Raw genomic sequence first — 25,360 nt, forward strand, 5'->3', positions numbered from 1 at the left:
GATGAATGTTTAGCCTGCCTGTTTGCATGGTGTGTGCTGTAGACATCTGTGTTTGATGTTGTTGGAATTTCTATTCCAGCTCGTGGTGACAGGTCAATGGAGTCGGCAATAGTGACATCACTGTTATCCACGTCGTCACTGTGAAATCCTACAGGCATGAGTTCATACATGCATGTTGGTAACGTCTTAAACAACAGTTGGCACTCAATAATCCTGTCAATCATATCTTTCAATGTTGTGAATGTAATCATTACAGCAGTGCCTAAGTGTTGAGTATCTTCATTATATGGTAATCCATCAGGCCTTCTAGAGTGTGGGTCAAAGAAACCAAATTTTCCTGATCTGTTCCTGAACACAGCAATTACTAAACCAGTCATTACCAGCAATGCATAGTTCACCTCTGTTAACAAACAGCTAAGTCCTGCTTCTAGATCTAGGTACTCTTCTGCATAATTAGATGGAGGATCTCCGAATGAACCGTACTGGGAAAGATCATGATGCTTTGTTACATGGTAGTCATGGTCGCGGGCAAACACTTTGTCCGGTAGTTCATCTGTAGCTAGATGAGTATAATCAATTTTTTTCTTTGTTTTAGGTAACTGTCCCCCTTCGTGAGCTTGTAGATCGGCTGTTTTTTTTACTTTTGCATCTAACTGACACCTGACCTTTGTGTACATGCTGTCACCCTTTTGCAATACAAGGTCCAGGTTTGCTGCTGTAATGTGTTCTTCCTCATGAAGGAATGCCAGAAATGTTAGAGAACTACAGGCACACTGCTTATTCCTGGAAAATACATCGTATTTAGTGCTGTTTTGACTATGGGATGCTTTAACTCTCGTCTCGTCAGATTGGCCTTTGTGTTGAATATGAGATGTCCCCGACAGATGTCCAACTTCACTGTGACTAACCTGTTTTACAGCATCAGTGTAGTACATTGGTTTCACATCATTGCAGCTGTGGGGAACATGCATTTGTTGACCTGGTATCACATCGTCAGATAATTTCAACTTGGACCAGTGTTGTTTTTTAGCTTGACTTTTTTTCCCTTTCCTCGGCATGGTAACGTTTGGTTCTTGTAGGCTATTTGTCACACTGGTAAACCTTAAATATTGCGTATAAGTTTGTGCTTTGCAATGTTTTTATGGTAACTTAATAGGGACTACGATATTCACAAATATCTTCAGAGAATGTAGTGATTGATACAGTAGGCTACAGTTCACTAGCAACTTGTTCTATAGACACCCAGAAAATTATGAAACAATTGTAATATAGGACCAGACGTCAACTGTAGTTTCACAGAATTCTAGGTAATATACCAGATGTGAGCTACTGAAAACCACAATGCAATCTCAATCACTGAGGGACATTCACTATAGTACCAAACAGAAGCAAGTGATTTGTCACACGTCCACTTGTATTATCTCACTTTCTAAACAATGTAGGCTACAACAGTATTAATAAGCAGTTTAGTTTAAAGAACTGTTCAAAAGAGGAAATGTGGTCAAAGATTAAACTAAATGTATAGGAATGTGGAAATGACCGTTTTGTTTTGAACCAATGAAATGATTCTCAAATGTTAGCACAAGCAACAAACCTTCAAGTAGTGCTGATTCAATATTCAGTGATAGCTTAACAATATAGTGATGATTAGGAAAATTATCTTGGTAATGTATACACTTAATATAGCAGTTGGGCTACTTCAGTTGATGGACCGCTGTTCAATAGAGTGATCACAGACAGGTCCACTTGTCAGAGCTGCAAATAGTTTAACTATCAAACAGAATTCTAAACAAGCCTATTGAACTACCATACATTTATTTTTACTCAAGTATATTTTACTATACAATGTATAAAGAAGCTGAACAATAAAGAGAGGTTGGCCTTGCTAGGAGTATATACTGTACTAATGTTAAGAGTATTTCTAAACAGTTTGTGAAATGTGTTTGCTTTGATGATCCTGGTCCAGTACGCAGTCCGGTCCTGGTTCAGTATGTAGAGTGCAGACACCAAGCTGATCGAGTTGAGGCTGCGTTCGGATCCAGATAGTGGATAGCCAGAAACAAATAATTTCAAAAATGAATGTATACGGAATGTAAAAACTATCACTCAGGAATGTGGAAATGGTGTTTAGGTGGATGGATGTTTAACCAAAACAAAAGGTGAATAAACAAAGATGGCTCAAAGGTGTGGCAATACAAATGTCTCAAAAAGCTGTATCCAAGGTTTCAAGGTTTCATATCAGGGTTGCATCAAAAGTTGTATCAAGTTTCATATCAGGGTTGCATCAAGTTGCGTTTCAGGGTTGCATCAAAACTTGTATCAAGTTGCGTTTCAGGGGTTGCTTAAGGGAGCAGAGCAAGATCTCTCAGAGTTGCTCCCAACTCTGAGACTTCTCTGGGCGAGATAGAGAAAAGGTAGAGACAAAAGACAGAGAGGCAGCAGGGAGATAGAAGGGTTTGGGGTGTTGGATTAAGAGAAAAACTGTATCCAAGGTTTCATATCAGGGTTGTATCAGGTTTCATATCAGGGTTGCATCAAAACGTGTATCAAGTTGCATATAAGGGGTTGCTTAAGGGAGCAGAGCAAGATCTCTCAGAGTTGCTCCCAACTCTGAGACTTCTCTGGGCGAGATAGAGAAAAGGTAGAGACAAAAGACAGAGAGGCAGCAGGGAGATAGAAGGGTTTGGGGTGTTGGATTAAGAGAAAAACAGGATCCACTGGAACCCAGGGTTCACTGCGCAAGGTTTACCTGAAAGAAAGAATATTCATAGTCACATTTATACAAGTATATCAGTAACATAAATGCATAATGTTGCTGTCGGGAAGAAACCTTGTGTTGTTTGCTAAAGCAACTAACTCCACCTCTCATGGAATATATAAAGTTACAACACAAACTTTGCTAGCATAAACAGTTTACAAAATCTCATTGCTTATACATCTTTCTTTGAGATTTACAATAAAAAATCAGATCTTTTGAAAATCATGAGATTGGAGCAGAATCTTCCCCACAGGATTAATAAGCCTTATGTAGTCAGTTACTGTACTGTATAGAATATGCAATTGCTAATTACATCAACCATAGTATTCAATATTTAAAGTATAATGTGTGTTCCATCGTACAACAGTGGTGTGTGCTGCAAATAGCAGTTCTACAAGCTCAGAATGTGGCCATTTGGTCAAAGGGTCCCTAACCAAAACATCTGCCCCTCCACCATAAACATAAGTATGTTTTTAAGCTATAAAGCTACAAATTCACAAGTCACGTTGTGAGCTTGTCGGTCTGCTATTTTTGCTAATCATACAGGGCTTAAAGGCCTATTCATAGTGTGGATTTTCGGTGGCGAGGTGACCACCGGAGCTGAAATAGCGTGGAGCGGTGGCGAGTAAAAACAGAGAGTAGGGCTGAGGCGGTGGCCGTGGTATGCTCTTCACCGCGGCTCAGTGACGTCATGTTGTAGTTCGGTGGTCACCTCACCACTGAAAGTCCATACTAGGAATAACGCCTAAGTGGTTACTATGTGTCAAAATTGTGTGTGTGTGTGTGTGTGTGTGACATCACTTCTTGCACCTATATTCAACTTGAATACAAATATTGTGTAAAAACATCATCAGTGTTGATAACTAATACTTACTCAAGTGTAGGTCAACAGCAACCAGCTAAGTCTGCAGAATGAAAAGGAGAAAATCAGCAATTACTTAATTGTTCAAAGAATATTTTTCTTTTGTGTTGTTAACCCATTGAGATCTGGCACCAGATTCTACAATATGTCTTCCAAAACCTTATCAGTGGTTCTCAAACCATTTCATGTCAAGGACCCCGAGAATTATCTGTATTTTGCCACAGACCCCATCTGAAAATATGTTGTAGCAGGGACCCCCCCAGAAGCAAAGATTTGAGTTAAAGAAAACAAGCTACAAGCTCGTAGCGCAGCACTCAGAGCATGTAGATCTGCCATTTTTCAGGTAAAGTTTATAGTCATGGTTAAAAGCTATAGGGTGTACAAAGAGGCTCTACGCACACCAAAGTCCTTGTGGCGGTGCCGTCGCACGGGAGAAAACTGTATAGGAGATCTTGAATGAACAAGAAGGTGGCCGCACACACCAATAGCCAGAGTACCAATATTTATTCGGACAGCAGGTAAGACAAATATCCAACGTTTCGGCGGTTAAGCCTTCATCAGGGGAAAAAAAAAGCTATAGGGTGACAGAGATGTGTCCTCAGGTCTAAATGGGTTAATCATTTCCTGATAAAGGAGTAAAGTTCAATGCACACTGCTGCATATTTCTAACTAAATGGCTTACATTGTAACAGCTTGCATTGAATCAATCTGCTCCAATTTAAACACTTCACACAGTTTCAACCTATCGTTCAATTGGCCATCACTAACACATTGCTATCCTCTGCGACAAAGTGGGTAGGCAGGAATGGTGTCATCTTATGAGTATTAGTGATGACCACTTAAAGCTAGGTTGACAGTTGGTCATTTAAGGCAGTGGTTCTCAAAGTGGGGTCTGGGTTCGGGAAACCCCAAGGGTTCCTTGAGGGGGTTCCCAGCTAACATAGTTAATGTAGCATCTAAATCAATGCAAGCACTTCAACATACATTTATTCTTTGGCTATTTGAAAATAGCAATGAGCAAAAATAAAAACATGTTCCTGACAACATATTTTCACACTTATCTATCTATGCATGATAATTTGGGGGCACTTGAAAATCAAAAAGCATTGACCTTGTTCATCTCCTAGAGACATAGAATACTAAATACTCATTGAAAATGCTGAAACTGGACTCAAGCTGATTGAGTCATTTATATTTGGTTGAGGTGTATTATGCAAACAAAATCCACTAGATGGCACTGTGGATTCACATACCATGCTTTACAAGTTTTTTTGCACATCAACTCAGAGATGTTACTGAACATGATCATCTAGCTTGATACAGTAAAACATAACAATGGTCAAAGAATGTTAACATGCTCTACTGAATGATTTAGATTCCTTGTTCTACATTATAAATGGTCAATGTATTATCTTAGCATCACTGCCTTTTATCACTGACAGACAATTCAGAAGTTTGGTAGAGCATGTTTATAGACAGGAATAAAATCCTACTTATAGAACCATTTCAGATTTTTTGTGATTATAATATAACAATGAATTAGAAGAAGTTGTATTTATTCATAGCAAATAGGCCTAGTAGTTTTTCGTTTAGGCTACTTTAGATTGCACATTTACCACAAAGTGACATATCTACTGTTGGTAGAGGCTTATATATTAATATAAGAATTGGTGGGTATGATTGTTGTCATTATTGCCTAAAGTTTTGACTTATTTAAATAAAACAGATTTAAATCTGGATGTGGCACAGATCTGATTCAGGCTGGATTTGCCTGCCAGTCTGAACACACAGATGGGACAGCATTAAGCCGATACAGTAAATACTTACTCAGGTGCAGGTAGGGTCATGATGTAGTTTAATCTGCAGAATGGAGGACATAGCATGCAGCAATTAATCAGTTGTTTGTGTTCAATATGAAGTAAAAAGTCTACTGGTAGTCATACTTTCACTTTAATAGGCCGAGCAAAATAATAGGTTGACATTTATTGGCATTTGGTGGGAAAAAAATGAAAAAAAGTCAGAATTCGACCGATGGTCTGCGTTTGCTCGGCGCGGACCCCCGCGGAGTTCGGCGCGGGGGTCCGCGATAGTCTGCGTGGGGCGCGGACCCTAACGCAGATCATGCATCAAAACAAACTCTAGTCTAGGGACGTGCTTTGACGGTTGCCACATTTTGTGACTGAGAGAGAAACAAGCAACCAGGTCTATGAAAAGGTTAACAGGCTAGATCAAGTCAGAAAATCCGAAAAAAAAATAGCAACTATAGTGCCGACTGTCAAACATAATTGTCCAATGTTGTTTTAGAGCAGTGGTTCTTAAACATTTTCATCTCAAGGACCACCAATATTTTAAAGAAACTTTACAGATAAACAAGTCGAAAGTAGCTTATAATGACTAGACTTGGCAACACTGTGAACGGTTCCACAAGCTCACAATATGAAATATATTGGTATTAATAAATTGTATTGTTAATATCCATAATTAGGGCACCTGCTCTAATGGGCCACCTGGCCTGAGAAACGCGTTCTCAGGGACTTACTCAGGCAAATAAGCCCTATCTCGGACAAAAAAGATAACAATCTTGCTACCCATCCTTCCCACGAAAGAATAAAATAAAATAAAAAAATCCCCACCTACTAAAAATGACCAGTATTATTTTGCATGGCCATACAATAGAAAAGTATTGGCATAAATATACTTATAGTACCAAAAGCAAAATTGTTTTAAAGTATGTGTATATGTAAATCGAAAATAGCCGAATTGAAAATAGCTTATCTACAAGCTCTACTTTCAACTAGCTGTGATACAAGCTATACTTTATTAATACTAATAATAATGTTTCAGCAAAGTAACGTAATTGTTAAGCTAATAAAAAGACAACATGACACCATTAAGATAATTATTAAATGATTATTATGTTTCAGCTCACACAAAAAATACATCGTCTTACTTTACTTACGTAAAGTTAGTAGTCACCAGGGGAGAGGGGGGAGGGAGGATAGGAAAAAGTTAGATAGATCTCAAACCACAATGTTGTTTTTAAGCATCATGCCAACAAATATCTACAAGGTCACACAGCTATCACTAATGTAATGCAACATATAGGCTTCAGTGTATGATTGAAGTAGCTTAAATTAGGCTACACTATTTCTGTACAACAAATTCATAGAAACTGACTGACGGACGCACAGTCCGTTAAAAATGCAATATTCATGATTTCACGATAGATTCCAGCTGTGTTAATAGCAAATCATAGCGGGTAGATAGCTCGATTACAAAAAACAGTAAACTTCTTCGTGTTACGGCAGTGCGGTAAGCGTTGCCGCGCTCGGGCCTCATAGCTTCCTAGCCTGTTCACTATAGCTTCATGTTAGCACATACGTTAGCCTGAACAACATAGCCCGATAGCATGATTAAAACGTAAATAAACGAACGCATAAAGGCACGTAATGGTGCCGCGGTGTGTTGTTTAACAGAGTGATTAACAGGTTTAAACGCAATTTGTGCATTTAGTTAATAAATTGAAATAACTTCTAGTGTATATGATCACAGCGCGACATACCTTGAATTTCGGAAGAGGAAGTGAGTGATGTAATTTGCGGTGTCGCAGTTAAAAGGAACCTCGGATTTATCAGCGTGGAACTATCCCATTGAGATAGATTGAGCACTTCCGAATTTCATTGTTACAATGGGAGTCACTATAGTGTCTCTTACTATATATTTATGTATCTTTGATAAAATGTAAAGATTACAGTTTAATGTTGGATGTGGGAACGTTATCCAGATCTCTGGATTCAAGATAATTACAATTATTTTATTAAGACATAATGGTTGAAAAAGTACTCACGTTTTATACTTCAATATCAATAATAATCCAAAATTACTACTGTAAAAAAAAGTCCGGAATTCAAAATATAGGCTACCTCAATAAAAGTACACACGTATTGGTATCAAAATGTACTTAACATACTGTCAAAGGTAAACAGTACTCACGGTCAAATAAATGTAGTGGGGTAAAATACAATATTGGGATCTGAGATGTACTGCAGTGGAAGTAAAAGTATAGGCCTATTTATTGGAAATAGTAAGTACAAATACCTCAAAATTGTAATAAGCCTACACCTACAGTACATTGGTAAATGTACTTAGTTATTTTCCGCCACTGTATACATTTTTGAAAAGCAAAACATCTTTGAGCTCTCATTTCTTTATTTTTATCTTTAGTACATAGCATGCTGAACTTAATGAATTCACGGTTAGATGAATTCGTATACTTTATGCTACTGGATTGTTCAAATAAACCGTACATTACCTGTTAAAACTGTGGGACATTGAGACTATAACGTGTACATAATTGCATTAAAATAGTTCAAATTACATAACCATTCTGAATATTGATGAATTGCTGCCACCTGCTGGACGTTTTATCCACAAGCAGACCTAGCACTTGGTTTTAACCAAGTTGATATTGACATCAGATACTTTCATGTTCAAAATGTGATGAATTGCCAATTTGCATTCACCCTAGAAGCTTGTGTATCAAACACTACCATACATGTTATTTATATAAATATACACACAAAATGTGTTGGGTTCAGTTCAGAGCAATGGGAAAAACCCAACAAATTATACAACCACCAAGATAATACTAGTGTGACTGTCAATACAATACAATGTTTAATTTTACCTTGATGTGTAATTATATTACCTAGATTTGAATATCCTATGCAAGATACAGAGTTTTATTAGCTGGTGCATAGCAGCAGCTAATCTTCCTGGGGTGCACACAGAACATAAAAACATGACATTCTACATGAACACTACAGGACAATGATATATAAACATATTTGATCATCAATTTCATCATCCACCTTCTGATTCCCCATTTTCTTGGAAGAGAAACAAACGAAAAATCATATAATTATGTCTACCTACCTACTGTACATGTACTAGGCTGTGAAAACACATCCTGTCAACATACCTGCAGATGCGCACCATACCTGGGTTACTCTTCTGAACAACCCTAATCACAAATATCATGTTTGTACAGTGAAAGATGACCCTGAGCATGTATACATGTCGGACAGAAACCATGTAGAGATCAAAACATGTGACATTGCGACACAATTTGAGCTTGCAGAAGAGGTATTTTTTCCTGGCATGGCGAGGGAAGCTGATGTTGACGTTTCCAGGGAAAAGCAGGCTCTTGTAGGATGTAGGATGTCATCTGCCTGCCAACAGCAACCATGGCTCCTAGAATAAATGTTTTTTGCCATGTCAATCTCAGGTTGCACTCTTCACACAGGCAGACAGATACAGAAATCTCCATACGGGACACAGACAGATGGTTAAAACAGGTATTGCATACTAGGTTCCCAACTAGCATCGTTCCCAGCTAGGTTGGTGGCCAACGGGCACAGGTCTAATATACAAAAAATAATGACAATGATGATTTGAAATACCAACAGGTGGCTGAACCTGTAAATAGTTTTTTCTAATTAGCCCTTCGCTAAGTCCCTCCCCAACATTTCCATAGGCTCTAAAACTTGTGCCATATTATTGTCTTTCACATCAGGATGTAATGATCATTGGAGAGAAATAATCTTCCAAACGCAGTCTCTCCCCAGTCAGTGTGAGGAGTCTGAATGAATGCAGAAGTATGTGCAGGACATAAAGAAAATAAATCAAATAAATAAATGCCCAAACCTTTAAATGTAACGAACAAACAATAATAGATACACCATTTTCCTATTACTAAAATGTTGTAACATTTTGTAGCACGTTCCTCTGTGCCTTGTACTTGCCTTGTGCAAGCTTCTGAGACTTCAAGACATCTGCTATTTTTTTTAAACATTTTGAATCTTGAATAGTTATATATTTTAAGTTTAACACAAATCTTTAATAATATACACAAATAATTATAACACAAATTTTCTCTTCTGGGGGTCCCTGTCACTAAATGTTTTCAGATTGGGTCTGCAACCAAATAAAATACATTTGGGTGTCCTTGGCATGAAAACTAATAATTTAGATGGCATTTGTCAGCCTAAGCTCTCAATGGGTTAGGGTTCCTGTCTGTCCAGCCCTTCTCAGTTTGAAACAGTGTGATCATGTGCCCATCACTTTGACATCCCTTTGCAGATCTGCTACACTGTTTGGGTAATGTTCCCCTGCGTACAGAATATGGATGCTGGGGTTTCACATTCTTTTTCAACTTCACGCATCTAGCTTTGTACATTTCAATGTATACATTCCCTGCACCAGCTCTCAATGGGGTGTTCAGGTCACACACACACCTTCTCCAAGGCCTCTTGGACCACCCGCTCTGTCTCTCTTGTCTTGCTTCATCACGTCCTTGGTGTACTTGAGCAGGGTGTGAGGCGACCCCCAACTGGCGTTCTTGGTCTGCGTCGAGGCCGACAGCTTCTCAGGCTGCTGTATTGGGTACGAGGAGACGGGCTCTCCTGGCTGGGGATCACTGCTTCCATCTCAGGCTCTGGATCCTTGGTGTGAAACACAACAGAAATGTAGTGGAAATCTGCTCCATGTGTGTGCACGTGTTTGTTCAACACATAACTTCAATTTGGAGTAAATCATTTTCTAGATCAGTCGACATCGTTTTCACATCAAGTAGTAGCATATTTCTTAACCTGTTCTGCTTAAGTAGTTTACATGAGTTTGAGCTGTAAGACACATGGTCATATTTATGAGTTATTATAGTTACCATTGTGACACTATTCCTATTTGGATTCAGCTGGTTGATTGGAACGGCTCTTCTTAGCCTTTGGTTCCTGGCTGCCTTTGAGTTGGACAACACAACACAACACACAGTGGATGGGTCTGTCTGATCCATGACAGTAAACAGTTTACAATTGATGAATATGATGGACAGCTGTCAAAGTAATTTGAAGGGATAATTCGTTTGGGGAGATTTTTCCCACTTATCCAGAATCATAAAAACGAATGGTTGCCTCTGCGTGCTGATTTGAAGTAAGTTTGGTTAACCTCATTTCTGAATCTTTATACCATCAAACGTTCAGGAATGTGTATAGGCTACCGTCAAATAGTACTATAGCTGAGGGAAACATTTTAGTGTTAGAGCTCAAATAAGTACAAAGAAGCTGGGAAAAAACACTTGAGTTAATGTTGTAGATTCATTTTAGATCCCCCACCCCCTTAGATAGCAATTCTGTAGACTTAGATAGCATTTGATACAGACTTATAGCATGTTATGTAGACAGCATAAGTGCATTGTATGTAGTCATAGCACGTCATAGTACATATGTGTAGCATAGTAGTATAGATGTATAGCTTATATGTATAGTTTCATTATAGATATTCCACTGTTACTTTCTTAGCTACGCATGTCTCATGATAAATGTCTTTATGTGATGTATTCCCATGCTTTTTGTTCTTGCTTAATGTAAGTCGCTCTGGATTAAGAGCGTCTGCTAAATGCCTAAATTGTAAATTGTAGATCTGTACATTCAGGTGTCAGTCCACTTCATTTTCATAGAGGTACTGGAGGAGGTGTTGCGGGCTGAATACATTGATTACGAGTGGTGAATATTGCTTGCAATCTCACGATAGATATATCATGATACAGAGGCCATGATACGATATATATATATATATATATATATATAGACTCCCGCACTCTGGCTGATATTGACAATAAGCCTCTCTGACTTACGTGACTTCAAATTAATGACATTACAATTACTATATAATAGTTATATTACTATGTACCTCAATGGCCAATTGGCCATACAGGTTGTGGAGTACAGGGCAGCGCAGTTCTCATTGATGAGGACTTCAGAACAGTCGGCTGGATTGTGGGCCAGATCTGCTCATAATGAAGGTTTGGTGAGATGACAGTTTCACCCCAGAGCAAAATGCTGTCCTCGTCTCCATTCTGTAATCAGAGAAAGATTTAAAAGAACCAATTCAACATGTTGACAAGTGCAGAACACAACACAAATCTGAAGTGAAAAGTTTAACCATCCACTTTCAAAGTTATGGAAATTAACTTAATGAAAGATAATCAATCATTGCACACATGTGTTAATCTGTACTATGTGATTTTTTTTTTTAAAGCATTTTTTTTTTAAAGCAACAGTGTACATTATACCCACCAATATCATTTTAAACTCAAGATATATTTATGCTACTAGTCAGTAGTATAATGTCTATATAGTGTATATTGACAACATAATTATGATGTCCATGTATTGTTTTACTGTGATGGCTACAACATAACTTTACAATGACAAAACAATGCTAATACTACCAATAATTGAGACATTTTACAGCATTAATGCGATACATACACTTTACGTTTTTCTACCATATTAATGTTATGATAACTAGGCTTGAAACATGACAGTTATGACACAACGTGTTACATAGCCGGTATATAGCCCTGCAACATGAATACGGTAACGTGCTTTACAACATTAACGTCTACAATACATGAACGTTCATATTTCAAATATAACTGCTCACCCTATGGTCACGAATGTTACAATTGTGTTCGGGCAGGTATTAGCACCCGTATCTTGCGTGTAACATCCGTGGTCCAAACGTGAGCAGTTATATTTGAACTATATGAACGTTTATGCAGACGTTTAACATTAAAGTTCCAACATGACACATGAACCATTAAACATCTATGCGCATGAGATAACATGTCAGATCAGATTAACCAGATTAAGTCTAAGATGTGGTAATAATTAATCAAATTAGCGACTTTATCACACGTGTAATATGCATTTAGGTTTTACCAATCTACTACATTGTATCGTATTTATATACGATATAGTTAAAGGTGAAAAGTTAACATCGGCTTAGCTAGCCAGCATTAGCATTAGCGCTGTTACTAAGGGTGTGACTTAAGTAAAGTAACACAACTCCTAAACATTCGACAAGAGCTACGGACCACGTTAAATCATTGTATTTACCCATGATGTTACACATCTATTGATTCGTTTTGGTGGAATTTACCATACTTTGCTTGTCAAACCGGTGGACATGCATGTTATCCGCAGCCCATTGACCAGTGCGCCCATTAGAAGATTTGTTGTATGTGTGTTTTGGTAGTCACAAGGATAACTTCCGGTTCAAGGTTCATATATTTTATATAGATGAAGTACTTTCATTGATGAAGTGCTGCCACCTGTTGGAATTTGTACTTCATTGACTGATATTCCAAAACACCTATATTTCATTTGAACGATTAAACACAGAGTAGCAGAAATGTTTAAAAATACAAGTTAAACTTTGAGCATTAGGCTATACATAATAGCGTTTCTAACCGTTTATATGAGGTTTTTATTTTATTTTGCATAAGCCTATTATATTGTAATTTTGTATGTCATTGTTCCCCATGCATTCAATATGAATATCAAATTATAATTATAAACAATTCCTTTTAGCAGAACATGTACTTTCTCGTGCTTTTTTCTGTTAGATAAAGTTATTAAAGTATTCAATGAATCAAGCAAGTCTATATTATGCTATTAAAACAGTGAAAGCTAATCATTTTAGTTGCTCATTTCATTCCTGAAACCATGTGTGAATCTTGGATGGAATAAAACAAGTATTGTATTTGAACATATATTTATTACACATTATAAACGCAGAACAATTTACAATTTAGGCATTTAGAACACGTGAAATATACAGAAAAAAATAGTAGAAAAAACGGTAGAAAAAAATGTAGAAAAAATAGCAAAAATAGCAATAAATAAAATAGCAAAATATCTTCTCTTAGTCTTTCACCGCGGCTGCGGGCTCATCTCCTTGCCAGCTTTCAAGAAGCTGTTCCCCCCCCAGCACTTCTTCGGCGTCGCCATCGTCGAACAGAAGCTCCATTTCGAGGTGCTGACTGCAGGCCCGCACCTCCGTCCCATCAGCTGTCTGTTCGACGATGACGGTGCGTGGATAGGTGATTTCACCGGGGGGGAACAGTTTCTCGAACGCTGGCAAGGAGACCGTAACCACCTGGTCGTTGTCCAGCAGCAGCTCCATCTCTCCGCTGGCCGCCTCCATCGCCCCAAGGAGCTGATATTCTTTCGGCAGCTCCGGCTCCACAACCTGTTGAAATCAAACATTGTTTTCAGTCATTCGTTTAACATATAATGCATACATGTAGCAAAGACCTTTCACTACGGCTAATGTTAAAATATTACACATTACAATATTGCAAATGAAATTACACAATACAGTTACAAACAGTAGCCTAATTTGTATTGACAGTAGTATAGGCTTACCTCGGTTTTTGTGAACCCGGTAGAGGCGAGGGTGCCATGCTTGACAGTAAGGTGACTCAAGCGGACCAGCTGTCCCTTTTCAAGGTTTGGCAGAAGGACGGCCTCTCGCCAGAGCTGGACCGTGGCCTCAACTCCTTTCTGCAATGACGGAATCACATGGCGTTAACAGTATGAATGAACTAACAACGTTAATGTGCATTAAACAGATCTTAATGGTATTAACTATATACACAGAGTTGGAAGTGAACATTGAAAGACCAACAGGCTATACTAAATTATAAAACGTACCTCATTTATTTTGATGTTCTGTCTGGGAACAGCCGCTGCCTTCTCCGGTTGGTGTTTGCGCACCGGCTCCATCTGTGATAGAAATGAGAAGAAATTATATCCCCATTCATATATTTATTGCATGATTATAGTATTTATACTGCATATTTGTACGGTGTAGGCTATATGCCTATATTGGAGTACATGTTAACTTATTAGTTACTCGTTTGGGTACACCATCCAACATTCCGAGTGTTATAATAATATAATAAAGGTCGACTTACATCAGTAATGTAGCCTTGCACTGTCACCAGCCGGCCTGCTGCCGCTGTGGCAATGTCGGCCAGGGACAGCGCCTTGGATGGGGGGTTGACGAGGGCCTCGCATCGCGCCTCTATGGCCTCATCTACGTGCAGAGGCGATGTGGCGTAGAAGCCGGTGTCTCCCCAGCACTGCAGACCGTGCGCAGTGACCCTGTAGTTTCTCACCATGTAGGTGGTGCCCGTCTTCACCCTGGGGGCCTGCCTTTCAAACAGCACCATTTTAGCGATGGTCACGCCGTCCGTGAACGCCACATGTAGGTTGGTGGAGGAGAGGGCATTCTTAATGCCCCCTTCACGATGCCAGTCCCACTCCCGGACACAGAGGCTCTCGCGGGCCGCCACAGCCTTCAGCTTTATGGTGGGTTGGCGCGTCAGCTGGTATGGTGAGGAGGAGGAGGATGATGCAGAAGATGCTGCTGTGTGCCCGCTTTGTAGGATGCTCTGCAAATCCATTGTGTATAGTTGCTGTTAAATCGAGCAGAACTTCGTCTTCAGGCAAGCAACAGAATGAGAGTGAAACGTGGCTTTATATAGGTTAGGTTAAAGTATAGGCAGGTCCAGAAGATAAGGTTAGGTCGACCTGACCTATGTTATTGTAGCGTCTCTTTGAACACGTTCGGAGTCCCACGGTCACAATACAACAACCATATAGAATTTGTAAATGTTATTGTAGCCTATCTGGGAACCTTTCTTAACCCTTGAGGGGGTCATGTCGATCAATGTGATCGCTTCAAAATGAAAATTATTTTAACATAAAAAATAATTTGTATAGCGCTATTGTGGAAATCGACTTTAACACGATATAACTCATAGGCCTACACCACTTAATTCACCTTACATCTATAGCCTATAGCTTTCATCATAATGTGTCAAAGTGAATTGGAGTATAGGCCTATAACAAATTCATTGATAATCAAATGTTATACCAATGGATAATAAAACTTTGGGTCGGTGACACAGCAAAAACGAATTTTGTATGAAATTTTGTATGAAATTTGGCAAATAACTTCATGTGCTATCCTTGCTATGTTGCGTTTTCCAGTCTAACCAAGAGACATGAAAAAGAGGCCGCGCAAATCAACGTGTTCCCACGTTACAAAATACAACAACTGTGCAACCTAATCTATATGTTATTGTAGTCTCTCTTTGAACGCAATTGTGTTTAGAGTTTGTGTGTGTGTGTGCGCGCGCGCGTGCGTATTTGGGGATATTTTATCATTTGAATCCCTTAAATCTATCAGCTTTATAATCTGCAGAATTTTCTTGAAACCAGAAGGCCTAACAAATGTTTCTAGCCTTGAAAAAATAATTTGCATCTATGACATTAACATGCCAAGGAAGAAAAAAATCTGCACTTCTCGTCCAAAAACACTAACATTTGCGTAATATATAGATTGTCTAATGAACTTGCAACCATATACCTATACTAATAAGTAATTCATGTCTGTGTTGGACTGCGTTTGTATAGCTGATTATTTTTGCTATTGGACGTTCACTGTGTTGCATTGCATATGCTTGCCTGCACTGACACGTTAGCCTACTTTATATATTATACTGATCTTTTATTTTATTTTATTGGGTGATATGCATGATGCTTTTTTTTTAATCATTTAAACCCTTAACATTATTAACACAAATCAAGGATTAACGAGGGATTGGTTTATACATTATATATTTTAGTTAATTAGCTGTGATTTCCCCATGCACCCACGATTTTACGTCATCTTCTCACAAATGCCAATTCAAATGCCAGTCCACCAATTTGCTGACCCACAAGTCTGCTTTCCAGTCTAATCATTAACACCTGCATTTGAAAGAGACATGATTATGAAAGAGGCCGCGAACATCAAAATGAAGAATTCATGTAAACACTTCGGGGATCCCACGACACAAAATACAACAACCATACAACCTAACCTATATGTTATTGTATAGCCTCTCTTTGAAGTTAAGTGTGTGTGTGTGTGTGTGTGTGTGTGTGTGTGTGTGTGTGTGTGTGTGTGTGTGTGTGTGTGTGTGTGTGTGTGTGTGTGTGTGTGTGTCGTGTCTCTCAGCGTATGGCCTCGGAGCAGCCCCTACAGATTTCATTTTATTGGCATAATGCATATGATGCATTTCATTGATAATTTAAACTCTTAACTTTATCAACACGAATCAAGGATTAACGAGGGATTGGCTTGAAAATACATTATATATTTTATAGCATCCTATCTATTTTATTTTAACCTTAATGAAATACAGAATAGCAGAAATGTTTAAATAATACAAGTTAAACCATGAGCATTAGGCTACATATAGCGTTTCTAACCGTTTATATGAGGTTTTTATTTTTATTTTGCATAGGCCTATACTGTAATTTTGTATGTCATTGTTCCCCATGCATTCAATATGAATGACTCCAAATTATAATTATAAACAATTAACTCATAGCTTTGTTGGGTTTAAAATCCTCTTAGCAGAACATGTACTTTCTTGTGCTTTTTTCTGTTAAATAAAGTTAATAAAGTATTCAATGAATCAAGCAAGTCTATATCATGCTATTAAAACAGTGAAAGCTAATCATTTTAGTTGCTCATTTCATTCCTGAAACCATGTGTGAATCTTGGATGGAATAAAACAAGTATTGTAGTTGAACATATATTTATTACACAAATAAACGCAGAACACATGAAATATACAAAAACAGGAGGAACAAATGTAAAAAATTGTCTTTCAGTCTTTTACCGCGGTGATATGCATATGATGCTTTTTTTTTGGATAATTTAAACCCTTAACATTAACACAAATCAAGGATTAACGAGGGATTGGCTTATACATTGTATCCTTCCCCATGCACCCACGATTTTACGTCATCTTCAGCGCTCGCGCACACAAACACACACACACACACACACAGTCACACACACACACACACACACCCACACACTTTTCAATTCAAGACACACCTCCAGCATTCTGCACCATAACATTACGATGCCTTTTGACATAATATTAAGGGTCAGCTCAACACGAGGGATGATGTAGTAACGATCTTGTATTCAAGTATACTTTATCTGTTACAGATTGTTCAAATAAACCGTACATTACCTATTAAACTGTGAGGCATTGATAGACTATAACGTGCATAGAATTACATTAAAACAAAATAGTTCAAAAGACAGCATTCTGATTATTTATGCATGCTGCCACCTGCTGGCCGTTTACCGGTAATCCACAATCAGAGCTAGAACTTGACAATGGCATTAAACAAGTTGACATTAAACATCAAATATATCATTTTCAGATGAATTACAGATTAATCATTTGATGAATTTGCCATGTAGCTTGTGGAGCTGACAACCAATTTTACCCACCTCTTTACATTTGTAAACCTGATATGCTTCCAACTATGAACATAGTGTCGATGTCATGCTTTCAAGGGACACAAAACACAGCGTGGTGTGTTTTGTGCGTGCTGAACATACAAATATCTCTTGGCCCCATCATCTAAGTTAAACTCCAACACCTTTATTTTGTTTTACTTGTAGCTCAGGTGATACATTCAGACCATGTATGTATGGCCTCCATTCACTAGGAGCTTGTATATCAAACACTACCATACATGTTAGTTATATAAATATACACACAAAATTTGATCCCTATCAAAGTTTGAGTACATGAGACATGGATATCTGTGGGGGCTAACAGCTGTTCCAATATGCACCATACAACTATGCAGTATAAATACTATAAACATACACCTTCTCATTTCTGTCACATAGGCCTACAAATTACAGATCAGTTTTAAAATTAGTAGCCTACTTGTCTTTCAATGTTCACTTTCAACTCTGTGAAATAGTTACAGTACAATAATGTTTAATTTTACCTTTATGTGTAATTAATTATATTGCCTAGATTTGAATATCCTATGCAAGTACTAGGCTGTGAAAACACATCCTGACAACATACCTGCAGATGCGCACCATACCTGGGTTACTCTTCTGAACAACCCTAATCACAAATATCATGTTTGTACACCAGTGAAAGATGACCCTGAGCATGTATACATGTCGGACAGAAACCCTGTAGAGATCAAAACATGTGACATTGCGACACAATTTGAGCTTGCAGAAGAGGTATTTTTTCCTGGCATGGCGAGGGAAGCTGATGTTGACGTTTCCAGGGAAAAGCAGGCTCTCTCGGATGTTGGGGAGATGGTAAAAGTGATGTCATCTGGCCTGCCAACAGCAACCATGGCTCCTAGAATAAATGTTTTTTGTCATGTCAATCTCAGGTTGCACTCTTCACACAGGCAGACAGATACAGAAATCTCCATACGGGACACAGACAGATGGTTAAAACAGGTATTGCATACTAGGTTCCCAACTAGCATCGTTCCCAGCTAGGTTGGTGGCCAACGGGCACAGGTCTAATATACAAAAAATAATGACAATGATGATTTGAAATACCAACAGGTGGCTGAACTTGTAAATTGTTTTTTCTAATTAGACCTTCGCTAAGTCCCTCCCCAACATTTCCATAGGCTCTAAAACTTGTGCCATATTATTGTCTTTTGTAATATTTTCTTTGCAGATCTGCTACACTGTTTGGGTAATGTTCCCCTGCGTACAGAATATGGATGCTGGGGTTTCACATTCTTTTTCAACTTCACGCATCTAGCTTTGTACATTTCAATGTATACATTCCCTGCACCAGCTCTCAATGGGGTGTTCAGGTCACACACACACACACACACACACACACCTTCTCCAAGGCCTCTCGGACCACCCGCTCTGTCTCTCTTGTCTTGCTTCATCACGTCCTTGGTGTACTTGAGCAGGGTGTGAGGCGACCCCCAACTGGCGTTCTTGGTCTGCGTCGAGGCCGACAGCTTCTCAGGCTGCTGTATTGGGTACGAGGAGACGGGCTCTCCTGGCTGGGGATCACTGCTTCCATCTCAGGCTCTGGATCCTTGGTGTGAAACACAACAGAAATGTAGTGGAAATCTGCTCCATGTGTGTGCACGTGTTTGTTTATATCCATAACTTGGAGTAAATCATTTTCTAGATCAGTCGACATCGTTTTCACATCAAGTAGTAACATATTTCTTAACCTGTTCTGCTTAAGTAGTTTACATGAGTTTGAGCTGTAAGACACATGGTCATATTTATGAGTTATTATAGTTACCATTGTGACACTATTCCTATTTGGATTCAGCTGGTTGATTGGAACGGCTCTTCTTAGCCTTTGGTTCCTGGCTGCCTTTGAGCTGGACAACACAACACAACACACAGTGGATGGGTCCGTCTGATCCATGACAGTAAACAGTTTACAATTGATGAATATGATGGACAGCTGTCAAAGTAATTTGAAGGGATAATTCGTTTGGGGAGATTTTTCCCACTTATCCAGAATCATAAAATCGAATGGTTGCCTCTGCGTGCTGATTTGAAGTAAGTTTGGTTAACCTCATTTCTGAATCTTTATACCATCAAACGTTCAGGAATGTGTATAGGCTACCGTCAAATAGTACTATAGCTGAGGGAAACATTTTAGTGTTAGAGCTCAAATAAGTACAAAGAAGCTGGGAAAAAACACTTGAGTTAATGTTGTAGATTCATTTTAGATCCCCCACCCCCTTAGATAGCAATTCTGTAGACTTAGATAGCATTTGATACAGACTTATAGCATGTTATGTAGACAGCATAAGTGCATTGTATGTAGTCATAGCACGTCATAGTACATATGTGTAGCATAGTAGTATAGATGTATAGCTTATATGTATAGTTTCATTATAGATATTCCACTGTTACTTTCTTAGCTACGCATGTCTCATGATAAATGTCTTTATGTGATGTATTCCCATGCTTTTTGTTCTTGCTTAATGTAAGTCGCTCTGGATTAAGAGCGTCTGCTAAATGCCTAAATTGTAAATTGTAGATCTGTACATTCAGGTGTCAGTCCACTTCATTTTCATAGAGGTACTGGAGGAGGTGTTGCGGGCTGAATACATTGATTACGAGTGGTGAATATTGCTTGCAATCTCACGATAGATATATCATGATACAGAGGCCATGATACGATATATATATATATATATATATATAGACTCCCGCACTCTGGCTGATATTGACAATAAGCCTCTCTGACTTACGTGACTTCAAATTAATGACATTACAATTACTATATAATAGTTATATTACTATGTACCTCAATGGCCATACAGGTTGTGGAGTACAGGGCAGCGCAGTTCTCATTGATGAGGACTTCAGAACAGTCGGCTGGATTGTGGGCCAGATCTGCTCATAATGAAGGTTTGGTGAGATGACAGTTTCACCCCAGAGCAAAATGCTGTCCTCGTCTCCATTCTGTAATCAGAGAAAGATTTAAAAGAACCAATTCAACATGTTGACAAGTGCAGAACACAACACAAATCTGAAGTGAAAAGTTTAACCATCCACTTTCAAAGTTATGGAAATTAACTTAATGAAAGATAATCAATCATTGCACACATGTGTTAATCTGTACTATGTGATTTTTTTTTTTAAAGCATTTTTTTTTTAAAGCAACAGTGTACATTATACCCACCAATATCATTTTAAACTCAAGATATATTTATGCTACTAGTCAGTAGTATAATGTCTATATAGTGTATATTGACAACATAATTATGATGTCCATGTATTGTTTTACTGTGATGGCTACAACATAACTTTACAATGACAAAACAATGCTAATACTACCAATAATTGAGACATTTTACAGCATTAATGCGATACATACACTTTACGTTTTTCTACCATATTAATGTTATGATAACTAGGCTTGAAACATGACAGTTATGACACAACGTGTTACATAGCCGGTATATAGCCCTGCAACATGAATACGGTAACGTGCTTTACAACATTAACGTCTACAATACATGAACGTTCATATTTCAAATATAACTGCTCACCCTATGGTCACGAATGTTACAATTGTGTTCGGGCAGGTATTAGCACCCGTATCTTGCGTGTAACATCCGTGGTCCAAACGTGAGCAGTTATATTTGAACTATATGAACGTTTATGCAGACGTTTAACATTAAAGTTCCAACATGACACATGAACCATTAAACATCTATGCGCATGAGATAACATGTCAGATCAGATTAACCAGATTAAGTCTAAGATGTGGTAATAATTAATCAAATTAGCGACTTTATCACACGTGTAATATGCATTTAGGTTTTACCAATCTACTACATTGTATCGTATTTATATACGATATAGTTAAAGGTGAAAAGTTAACATCGGCTTAGCTAGCCAGCATTAGCATTAGCGCTGTTACTAAGGGTGTGACTTAAGTAAAGTAACACAACTCCTAAACATTCGACAAGAGCTACGGACCACGTTAAATCATTGTATTTACCCATGATGTTACACATCTATTGATTCGTTTTGGTGGAATTTACCATACTTTGCTTGTCAAACCGGTGGACATGCATGTTATCCGCAGCCCATTGACCAGTGCGCCCATTAGAAGATTTGTTGTATGTGTGTTTTGGTAGTCACAAGGATAACTTCCGGTTCAAGGTTCATATATTTTATATAGATGAAGTACTTTCATTGATGAAGTGCTGCCACCTGTTGGAATTTGTACTTCATTGACTGATATTCCAAAACACCTATATTTCATTTGAACGATTAAACACAGAGTAGCAGAAATGTTTAAAAATACAAGTTAAACTTTGAGCATTAGGCTATACATAATAGCGTTTCTAACCGTTTATATGAGGTTTTTATTTTATTTTGCATAAGCCTATTATATTGTAATTTTGTATGTCATTGTTCCCCATGCATTCAATATGAATATCAAATTATAATTATAAACAATTCCTTTTAGCAGAACATGTACTTTCTCGTGCTTTTTTCTGTTAGATAAAGTTATTAAAGTATTCAATGAATCAAGCAAGTCTATATTATGCTATTAAAACAGTGAAAGCTAATCATTTTAGTTGCTCATTTCATTCCTGAAACCATGTGTGAATCTTGGATGGAATAAAACAAGTATTGTATTTGAACATATATTTATTACACATTATAAACGCAGAACAATTTACAATTTAGGCATTTAGAACACGTGAAATATACAGAAAAAAATAGTAGAAAAAACGGTAGAAAAAAATGTAGAAAAAATAGCAAAAATAGCAATAAATAAAATAGCAAAATATCTTCTCTTAGTCTTTCACCGCGGCTGCGGGCTCATCTCCTTGCCAGCTTTCAAGAAGCTGTTCCCCCCCCAGCACTTCTTCGGCGTCGCCATCGTCGAACAGAAGCTCCATTTCGAGGTGCTGACTGCAGGCCCGCACCTCCGCCCCATCAGCTGTCTGTTCGACGATGACGGTGCGTGGATAGGTGATTTCACCGGGGGGGAACAGTTTCTCGAACGCTGGCAAGGAGACCGTAACCACCTGGTCGTTGTCCAGCAGCAGCTCCATCTCTCCGCTGGCCGCCTCCATCGCCCCAAGGAGCTGATATTCTTTCGGCAGCTCCGGCTCCACAACCTGTTGAAATCAAACATTGTTTTCAGTCATTCGTTTAACATATAATGCATACATGTAGCAAAGACCTTTCACTACGGCTAATGTTAAAATATTACACATTACAATATTGCAAATGAAATTACACAATACAGTTACAAACAGTAGCCTAATTTGTATTGACAGTAGTATAGGCTTACCTCGGTTTTTGTGAACCCGGTAGAGGCGAGGGTGCCATGCTTGACAGTAAGGTGACTCAAGCGGACCAGCTGTCCCTTTTCAAGGTTTGGCAGAAGGACGGCCTCTCGCCAGAGCTGGACCGTGGCCTCAACTCCTTTCTGCAATGACGGAATCACATGGCGTTAACAGTATGAATGAACTAACAACGTTAATGTGCATTAAACAGATCTTAATGGTATTAACTATATACACAGAGTTGGAAGTGAACATTGAAAGACCAACAGGCTATACTAAATTATAAAACGTACCTCATTTATTTTGATGTTCTGTCTGGGAACAGCCGCTGCCTTCTCCGGTTGGTGTTTGCGCACCGGCTCCATCTGTGATAGAAATGAGAAGAAATTATATCCCCATTCATATATTTATTGCATGATTATAGTATTTATACTGCATATTTGTACGGTGTAGGCTATATGCCTATATTGGAGTACATGTTAACTTATTAGTTACTCGTTTGGGTACACCATCCAACATTCCGAGTGTTATAATAATATAATAAAGGTCGACTTACATCAGTAATGTAGCCTTGCACTGTCACCAGCCGGCCTGCTGCCGCTGTGGCAATGTCGGCCAGGGACAGCGCCTTGGATGGGGGGTTGACGAGGGCCTCGCATCGCGCCTCTATGGCCTCATCTACGTGCAGAGGCGATGTGGCGTAGAAGCCGGTGTCTCCCCAGCACTGCAGACCGTGCGCAGTGACCCTGTAGTTTCTCACCATGTAGGTGGTGCCCGTCTTCACCCTGGGGGCCTGCCTTTCAAACAGCACCATTTTAGCGATGGTCACGCCGTCCGTGAACGCCACATGTAGGTTGGTGGAGGAGAGGGCATTCTTAATGCCCCCTTCACGATGCCAGTCCCACTCCCGGACACAGAGGCTCTCGCGGGCCGCCACAGCCTTCAGCTTTATGGTGGGTTGGCGCGTCAGCTGGTATGGTGAGGAGGAGGAGGATGATGCAGAAGATGCTGCTGTGTGCCCGCTTTGTAGGATGCTCTGCAAATCCATTGTGTATAGTTGCTGTTAAATCGAGCAGAACTTCGTCTTCAGGCAAGCAACAGAATGAGAGTGAAACGTGGCTTTATATAGGTTAGGTTAAAGTATAGGCAGGTCCAGAAGATAAGGTTAGGTCGACCTGACCTATGTTATTGTAGCGTCTCTTTGAACACGTTCGGAGTCCCACGGTCACAATACAACAACCATATAGAATTTGTAAATGTTATTGTAGCCTATCTGGGAACCTTTCTTAACCCTTGAGGGGGTCATGTCGATCAATGTGATCGCTTCAAAATGAAAATTATTTTAACATAAAAAATAATTTGTATAGCGCTATTGTGGAAATCGACTTTAACACGATATAACTCATAGGCCTACACCACTTAATTCACCTTACATCTATATAGCTTTCATCATAATGTGTCAAAGTGAATTGGAGTATAGGCCTATAACAAATTCATTGATAATCAAATGTTATACCAATGGATAATAAAACTTTGGGTCGGTGACACAGCAAAAACGAATTTTGTATGAAATTTTGTATGAAATTTGGCAAATAACTTCATGTGCTATCCTTGCTATGTTGCGTTTTCCAGTCTAACCAAGAGACATGAAAAAGAGGCCGCGCAAATCAACGTGTTCCCACGTTACAAAATACAACAACTGTGCAACCTAATCTATATGTTATTGTAGTCTCTCTTTGAACGCAATTGTGTTTAGAGTTTGTGTGTGTGTGTGCGCGCGCGCGTGCGTATTTGGGGATATTTTATCATTTGAATCCCTTAAATCTATCAGCTTTATAATCTGCAGAATTTTCTTGAAACCAGAAGGCCTAACAAATGTTTCTAGCCTTGAAAAAATAATTTGCATCTATGACATTAACATGCCAAGGAAGAAAAAAATCTGCACTTCTCGTCCAAAAACACTAACATTTGCGTAATATATAGATTGTCTAATGAACTTGCAACCATATACCTATACTAATAAGTAATTCATGTCTGTGTTGGACTGCGTTTGTATAGCTGATTATTTTTGCTATTGGACGTTCACTGTGTTGCATTGCATATGCTTGCCTGCACTGACACGTTAGCCTACTTTATATATTATAGGCCTACTGATCTTTTATTTTATTTTATTGGGTGATA

General features: G+C 38.7%; 3 long non-coding RNA genes across 3 annotated transcripts; all 3 read right to left on the bottom strand.

The window, feature by feature from the left end:
* Window positions 1–1,150: 1,150 nt before the first annotated feature.
* LOC308335081 lies at window positions 1,151–5,482 on the bottom strand. Its single transcript, XR_013965972.1, has 3 exons — window positions 5,448–5,482; window positions 3,633–3,663; window positions 1,151–2,749 (listed from the first exon to the last, which is right to left on the bottom strand). It is a non-coding gene; the product is annotated as an uncharacterized lncRNA (long non-coding RNA).
* Window positions 5,483–7,536: 2,054 nt separating this feature from the next.
* Window positions 7,537–12,694, bottom strand: LOC308335513. The gene is made up of 5 exons (XR_013966024.1): window positions 12,581–12,694; window positions 11,370–11,535; window positions 10,345–10,419; window positions 9,917–10,123; window positions 7,537–8,873 (listed from the first exon to the last, which is right to left on the bottom strand). It is a non-coding gene; the product is annotated as an uncharacterized lncRNA (long non-coding RNA).
* Window positions 12,695–16,100: 3,406 nt separating this feature from the next.
* Window positions 16,101–21,987, bottom strand: LOC308335508. The gene is made up of 6 exons (XR_013966022.1): window positions 21,874–21,987; window positions 20,671–20,828; window positions 19,648–19,729; window positions 19,225–19,431; window positions 17,366–18,720; window positions 16,101–16,208 (listed from the first exon to the last, which is right to left on the bottom strand). It is a non-coding gene; the product is annotated as an uncharacterized lncRNA (long non-coding RNA).
* Window positions 21,988–25,360: the final 3,373 nt, after the last annotated feature.

Source organism: Protomyctophum bolini (assembly GCF_963924005.1).
Source record: "Protomyctophum bolini genome assembly, chromosome: 20".
Classification (NCBI taxonomy): domain Eukaryota; kingdom Metazoa; phylum Chordata; class Actinopteri; order Myctophiformes; family Myctophidae; genus Protomyctophum; species Protomyctophum bolini.